The sequence below is a fragment of the Staurois parvus genome, unplaced genomic scaffold (assembly GCF_062004578.1).
Source record: "Staurois parvus isolate SC_StPar_1 unplaced genomic scaffold, SC_StPar_1.0 ptg000025l, whole genome shotgun sequence".
Taxonomy (NCBI): domain Eukaryota; kingdom Metazoa; phylum Chordata; class Amphibia; order Anura; family Ranidae; genus Staurois; species Staurois parvus.
In genome coordinates, this window is record NW_028317821.1 from 28,833,976 (window position 1) to 28,842,482 (window position 8,507).

Consider the following 8,507-nt stretch of genomic DNA (forward strand, 5'->3'; position numbering starts at 1 on the left):
GGGATGGCGTTGAGGTTTCCAGTCCCGAGTTCGGCTTTCCTTTATACATATCCCTGTATGCTATGCCTCAAATTGTAATGGTAGGCTTCCCATTGACTACATGATATGATGTGCAACCTTTTTTGCTAATCTGTCAATTTTTTTTTTTTGAGACTTTTGATTGTTTCTTTTTTGTTTCCTTGTTTTTCTTTTTTCTTTCTATGATTGGAAATATGAACGCTCACAACTGATGTTTTCTTTCTCTCTCAATATGTAAATTGAAAGTGCTGTATGGTATGCTTACTGCCTGCTTCCTCTCCATCAGAATTTGTATTTTATTTTCTTTTGTCAATTTTGCAAAAATTTGAAAATATGAATAAAGATAGCTTTAAAAAATAAAAATACCCTGTTCTAACAGCATTGTAGAAAGCTTGACCTCGGCTCAACACAGAGGACAGTGGCCTGGGTTTTTGGTGGTCTTCATCTATAAGTCCTTGCTGTGCCACCTGACCAGCCCTTATTTCCAAATAAGTGATTGCAATACCCACTCTGCACCCAAAAAACTCACAAAAAGACCACACAGAAATCATCTCCAGGGGAAGTCCTATTTTGGGCTGCCACTGAGCACACTGTAAATTGATTCAATAATAAAGTATAAGAAAATTATAGAAACTCAGATGAATCTTCAGCCCTAGCATCTTCTAATGCCATCCGGTATGAATGGACGTGTGCTTAACCACTTCAATACCGGGCACTTCCACCCCCTCCTGCCCAGGCCAATTTTCAGCTTTCAGTGCTGTCACGCTTTGAATGGCCATTGAGTGGTCATGCAACACTGTACCCATATGAAATTGCTACCATTTTTTGAGACAGAAAGAGCTTTCTTTTGATAGTATTTAATCACCGCTGAGCTTTTTATTTTTTGTTAAACGAAAAAAGAAAAAAAAATGTTTTTCTTAGTTTCTGTTGTAAAATGATGCAAATAAGTACTGGTAATTTCTCTTCTTCAGTGATGTGCACATGAGGCTGCACTGATGGGCACTGATGAGGCTGCGCTGATGGGCACTGATAAGACTGCACTGATGTGTACTGATAGGTATTGATGCTGCTGCACTGATGATGAGGCACTGATGGGCACTGTGGAGTTCACCGATGGGCACTGATGAGGCTGCACTGACAAGCTGCACTGATGGAAACTAATAACCTGCACTGATAGGCACTGCTTGTCACTGATGAGGCTGCACTGACAATTAAGGCATTGATGATCAGGGCCCTGATTATCAGTGTAAACAATGTACTCACTGTGTCCTGTCAGACTGGCTGATCATCAGCTCTCTTTTCTTAAACAGAGGCAGAGGAAAGAAAATGCTGATAACAGAAAGTCTGTTTGGACACAGCCGATCACATGGTAAAGGGCCGCTGTGATTGGCCCTTTACTGCGATCTGTGATCAGCTGTGTCTAAAGGACACAGTGGTCACAGAGCGCACCTGATGCACTCCTTAGGGGGCATTGTGGTAGGCATGCATCCATGGATGTCCTCCCAGAACTGGAGGGCTGCGCTGTAGCCATCTTTCATCTATAGTCTTTGTCTTTCATCTATGGTCTACGTCTTCCCAGGACCTACCTGTTGGTCTGCATAAGCACCTCACATCCAAGCCTGCCTCCAATCTGGCACATGTGCTACTCTGTGCTCTCTCACTCTCTGTGCTTTACTCCAGAGTTGTCTGGACCAAAGGTGTAAGGGAAGCCTTCCTGTCATATCAACCTCCAACCAGGAGACTTTTTTAAGGCCTGTAAAGATCTTTTGAGAAGAACATTGAAATCTATCTTTGGGAGGATTGCCAGCTTCATCATCTGCATTATTCATTCCTCATTTTGAGCTGCGTTTATTGACCGGTGTGTTTGGCTCAGAACGTCTGGTAAGATGCTTAACCGTTCGGGTGCTTTGGTGATGGTGGATTGTGTGGACTCCGCTTGGGATATTTTAATAGAAATTTTTCTAATTATTTGGACTTTATGACCATTTGATTTTGATTAGCGCTGCAATTTTTTATTTTCTACTATTTATATTGCCTGTTATGCGAGCTGCTTTTCTTTGATATTTATCTATTTTTTTTAAGTTATATATTCTGTGTATCCATCTAAACGCAGGTTTAATCATTTTTTTTTTGTCTTTCATCTATAGTACGGTCAAGAAGTGATTAAAATATATTTGCTCTTTTATCCTTTTTTCTTGGTCATTTTCACATAACTGTAAACTGGTAAAAATGCTAGGATGGGCATTTTCAGGGCATACACTGGGCTTCTTCATAACATTAATTGACAAGTAAACAGTAAAGTGCATCCAGTGAAACCAACAGAATCTTCATTTTGGAATGTCATATTTTCAGACCATCCTATGTGACCCGCTAAATATAATACAAAACAACCTTTCACTTTCTGATTAAAATCAGCTGAGCTCATCAATGAATGTTTGTCAAGGGAGGAACTGAATGTTGGATGATATTATTCAGAAAGGAAAAGAGGAGCAAAGCATGTTAACACTAACAGACAGAGAAAGCCATACATGATGGCCTGCTTTTTAACCACTTCAGTACCAGTCTGTAACATCCACTTATTACCAAACCATTTTTCAGTTTTCAGTATTGTGATGCTTGCACTTACAATTACTGAGTTTTTTTATTCTTTACTGTAAAAAAAAAAAGGTAAAAATGACTGGGGAAAAAAACTTGCTTTCTGTTATAAAACATAGTAAATAAAAATGCCAAGACAGCATGAACACCCCTGAAATTACCCCTTTTTGGAAAGTAGACAAGATGATCTGTTTTTTTTCTTTGGAACAGTTTTTAGAAATGAAGAATAATGCTTGTTTTGAGGGGGTTAAAGCATGGAGATTGCTAATGGTGTACTAGATACTTTTTTATAAATCTGTTTTTATTGAATTTAAAAAGCATAAAGAGTATTACAAAATACAGCGAGTCAACCTACGCAGGGGAGGTCACTGGGGTGTAAAAAAAAAAAGATAGAGGAGGTGAGCACTGCCCTGATGTTCCAATGCAAAAAAAAAAACTTTTTAAAATTTCTGTTCCGTTGCTTTTTAGTGTATGTCTTTGTCCACCTGAATACATGTAGAGAAGATTGTGTACATGTTGCCAAGTCTATACCACTACAATGCTTGTCTGAGACAAAAAAAAAAAATTATGTACTGCAGTAGCTGTTCCTTTTCTGTTCTAAGGCTGCATTCACACTTGAGTGTGTTGTAGCTTGAAGATCGAACCTCCAAAAATGCTCAAACTTAAATCAATTGTTCCCTTTCCTACCTGTTTGCATGATCAGGTGTGAACAGGCACCATAGAGAACAACTGATTTTTTTAAGTTTGAGCTTTTTTGGAGCTTGGAGCTTCAACTTACAAAACGCTCAAATGTGAATGCAGCCTCAAGTACTGAGACACAATGTATATCTCTGCAAGGAATGCAGGTAAAAAGGCGCTGTGTTTGTGTAACATTGTCTGCACCACGGGTGCACATGGTCGGACAAAATTTATACATAGTCACTGACAGTGATTCTACCTTTTAAGGTGATGATGGGGCCTGAAGAATACTCACTTTTGTGAGATACTGTATATGCCATCATAAAGTTTGATACTGTATCTCATAACATGGTAAATAAAATGGCAACTTCAGTCAGAGAAGCATCATGTAATTGGGCACCAACAATCTGCCCTTTTTGAAACTCAGTAAGTTCTGCTATGACTCTGTATTAGTAGCAGCGCATGCAGTGAATAACAAAAGTGAGGCTTTCCATCAGTTATCTAGGTGTCTCATCACACAGCGGAAGGAGAAGAATGTTAAATGAACATGAAACATGTCGTCACTTTCACACCTGCAAATCATGTAGTGTTTCCAAATTTTTGTCCACTCCATATATGCAGATCTGGGTCTCCTCCCCTCCTCCGCCCCTCTTCCAAAAAGTATTCGCACTTTCTGGAGGGGTGGCTCCAGAAGCCCTGACCCATATATCCTCCCAGCCTGTCCTGAGGTGCACTCACTGCCTCACTCCTAGGCTGACTTATCCCAGGCTGCTACCCAGTTATATATATATATATATATATATACACACTATATTTCCAAAAGTCAGAGCTTAAAATTTCAAGTCCTGAGCTACTAGCCAGGCCTTAGAGTTACTCGCCACCAACAAACACACACAAACAGAGACACCTGTACACACACACAGACATGTACATACACACACACACACACACACACACAGAAACATGTACACACATGCACAGAGACACATGTACACACACACACATACAGACATATGTATACACACACACACAGGCACGTACAGACACTCATACACACAGATACATGTACATACACAGAAATACACATCTTTCATCTCTCTCTCTCTCCTTCTCTCTCTCTCTTCACCTTCTCCAAGGGCTGCTGATCTCCGGGCAGCAGAAGGGGGGGGGGGTTTGCAGCCCCATACGATCCGTCAGTGTAGGGAGGGAGGCAGGGAGATCCCACAGAACACAGCACAGCTCACCTGCTCCAGGCTTATTCCTCTCCGACACTTCTCCTCTCCCTGCTCCAGGCTGTCCCCTGGTCCCAGCTCGTCAGCTGCTGGAGGGAGAGGTACAGGAGCATCGCTCTGCAACTGCCCTTACCCGCATCGATTCTCCTGCTGTCCAGGCCACTGCAAGGGCACCGGTGTGACCCCTCTGCTGGCGGCCCTGCATGGCTCTGTCCGCTGCTGCCCAAAAGGTCCCTTCTACCTCGAGCGGTGCCTCGAGGTAGATACACCCCTGCCCTGGGGGACACACTCGCCCCCACCATAATTTCCACTCGCCATTGGCGAGCAGGCGAGTGGAAGTTTCAAGCCCTGCAAAAGTACTGCTACACCCCTCCAAATCATTGAAATCAGGTGTTCCAATCACCTCTATGGCCACAGGTGTAAAGAAACAAAAGCACCTAGGCATGCAGACAGATTCTACAAACATTTGTGAAAGAACGGGTAGCTCTCAGGAGCTCAGTGAATACAAGCGTGGTACCGTGATAGATTGCCACCTATGCAATATGTCCATCCATGAAATTTCCTTCCTAGTAAATATTCAGTAAAAGTGGAAGCAACTGAAAACAACAGCAACTCAGCCATGAAGTGATATGCCACGTAAAATGACAGAGCAGGGTCAGCGCATGCTGAAGCGCACAGAAGTCGCCAACTGTCTGCAGAGTCAAAAGCTAAAGACCTCAAAACTTCATGTGGCCTTCAGATTAGCACAACAACAAGGCGTAGAGAGCTTCATGGAATGGGTTTCCATGGCCGAGCAGCTGTATCCAAGCGTTACACCACCAAGTGCAATGCAAAGTACTTGGTGCTTAACCACTTGCCTACCAGGCACTTATACCCCCTTCCTTACCAGGCCAATTTTCAGCTTTCAGCGCTGCCGCACTTTGATTGACAATTGCGCCGTCATGCAACATTGTACCCATATGAAATTTTGATCATTTTTTTCTCACAAATAGAGCTTTCTTTTGGTGGTATTTAATCGCCACTGGGCGCTTTACTTTTTGCGCTATAAATTAAAAAAAGTGCAAAAAATTTGAAAAAAAAAAAAAAGTTTATTTGTTTCTTTTATAAAATTTTTCAAACAGGTATTTTTTCTTCTTCACTGATTTGCGTTGATGAGGCGGCACTGATGGGCACTGATAGGCGGCACTGATGGGCACTGATAGGCAGCACTAAAGGGCACTGATAGGCAGTACTAATGAGGTGGCACGGATAAGCGGCACTGATAGACAGCACTAATTAGGGGTCACGGATAGGCGGCACTGATATGCAGCACTGATAGGCGGCACTGATAGGTGACACTGATTATGGGTACTGATAGACGGCACTGACTGGCATCACTTCTGGGCACTGACTGGCGGCACTGACTGGCACAACCCCTGGGCACTGACTGGTGGCACTGACTGGCAGTACTGGTGGGCGGCACTGGTGGGCACCACTGGTGGGTGGGCACAGGTAGGTGGCACTGGTGGGCACAGGTGGGTGGCACTGGTGGGCACAGGTGGGTGGGCACAGGTGGGTGGCACTGCTGGCACATGTAGGTGGCACTTCTGGGCACAGGTAGGTGGCACTGCAGAGTGGCACAGGTGGGGGCACTGCTGGGCACAGGTGGGGGCACTGCTGGGCACAGGTGGGGGCACTGCTGGGCATGGGTGGGCGGGGCTAGTGGGCGCACTGCTGGGAGGAACTTGCGGGGGTCACTGCTGGGCACCGATCATCAGGGCACTGATCATCAGTGCCCTGATGATCGGTGCCGATCCCCGCTCTGACAACTGCCGGTTCTCGGCAGTACTTTCCTCACGATCTGACAGCGTGAGGAAAGTGCAGCCGAGAACCGGCACTTGCATTTTCCTGTGATCAGCGTGTCATTGGACACCGCTGATCACGTGGTAAAAGGCCGGTGGGATCGGCCTTTCACCACATCTCGTGATCAGCTGTGTCCGTAGGACACAGCGATCACGGAGATCGCCGGGTGCGCGCCCCCTGGGGCGCGCAGGAGAGCGCGTTCTGGGAGGACGTCATATGACGTCCACCCAGAACTAGCCGGCCGCGGTGCAGCCGTCATTCGGCTATGCGCGGTCGGCAAGTGGTTAACTGGTCTGCACCTAGTCCTGACCTCAACCCGATAGAACACCTATGGGATGAATTAAAGTGGAGACTGTGAGCCACACCTTCTTGTCTGACATCAGTGCCTGACCTCACAAATGCTCTTCTTGAAAAGTGGTCAAACATTCCCATAGACACACTCCTAAACCTTGTGGACAGCCTTCCAAGAAGAGTTGAAGCTGTTGTAGCTGCAAAGGGCGGGTCAACACAATATTGAACCCTATGGACTAAGACTGGGATGCCGTTAAAGTTTATGTGCATGCAAAGGCAGGTGTCCCGAAACTTTTGGCAATATAGTATATATATACTGTATATATATATATATATATATATATACATTAGTGTGTGCTTCCAACACACTGAGGGAACCAAAATTACTTTGTGATTTCTATTTCTTTTGTGGAACAACTTTTGTTCAAATTGTTTCTTTTTAAAAACACTCATTCAATATTCCAATTGTTAGTGGGTCAAATTGATATTCGATTAAAACCACAAATGAGCAATTTCGAAGGAGCAGCATGGAAAATGTTCTCTCTTTCTTTTAATAAAGTCCATTAGTTCCTAAATCAATTGTTAAAAGCAAATCATATTTTGAAGTACTTTTGAACGACATTCACACAGCTGTCAAATGTACTGGAAACCTCTTATTTGAATGTTAGTAAGAATGTTCATTTGAAAATCTGCTTGTGTGTGGCCAGCCTAAAGGGCAGAAAGAAAGATTTAGTAAACCATTTTTAAAGCCCAGTTACAGTTTGTTTTTTTTGGGGTTTTTTTCATTGATCATCAGTTTTGAGCATATAAAAACAAAACTACCAATTTTCATGCTTCTTCTTGGTTAGTACTTGGTAAGTTCTGAAGACATTGGATAAGCATTATATCCTGAGAACCAGCATTTTCAGGAGAAAATAAAGGTTCAGTGCAGGTTTCCTAAAAGTAGTGAAGGCAAATATACTATATGTCAAGTTCAAGGACATTTTACCTCCATACCTGTATGAGCTTGCTGGGTATCCCATTCTAACACCTTGGCCAGTAAAATGGAGTTGGCCTGTTTCCAACTACAACAGTCTCCACACTCCTAGGTTGATTTTACAGAAGAGTTTGCAGTGTATCTGTGGAAATGTTTGCCACTTCAGTCAAAAGAGCATTTCCAAATTCAGGCACTGATATTGGACAAATAGACCTTGCTTGCAAATCAAGTTCTAATCCACCCCAAAGGTGATGAATAGGGTTGTTGTGGCGGAACCGTTCCGCCTGGGCTTCCTCGTGCGGAGCGATATGTCCCACCCAATGGTCCTCTTTTCCAGCCAGTCTTCCAAGGCAGATATTATAGCTAAAAAAACCCTCCCTTTTGCTCTACCCAAAACCACGAGTCGGAACTTCGTGTAGGGTGAAAAATGACTGAATCTTTATTAAACACAGCTCAGTATATACAGCTTCAACCCCACCCCCACCAGACAGCCTGGCACCGGGTTTTCCCCACCCACAACAAACCCTAGGACTAACAATACAGTATGAACTCTATTAGAAGTGAAAGACTACAAGGTCACATTTCCCTAAACAAACAGTGTAGAATGTCTGTGAAACATGTCCAGCTTTACAAAGGGGAGAAAACCAGAACAGAAAGGGCAAAATGTGATCACACAGGAACAGTTCATCACAGTTGTGGTCAGAGCTCTGTGCAGGTCAAACCATGTCTTTATGGTCTTGACTTAGTTGTACCTGAGAATGATAATTTAGAGGGATGCCTATCTGTCCACATAGTGAAAATATCAATGGGACCATAGACTGGTATGGACAACCTAATGTGAACCTTAAATATCCTATACCATAATTATACAATAA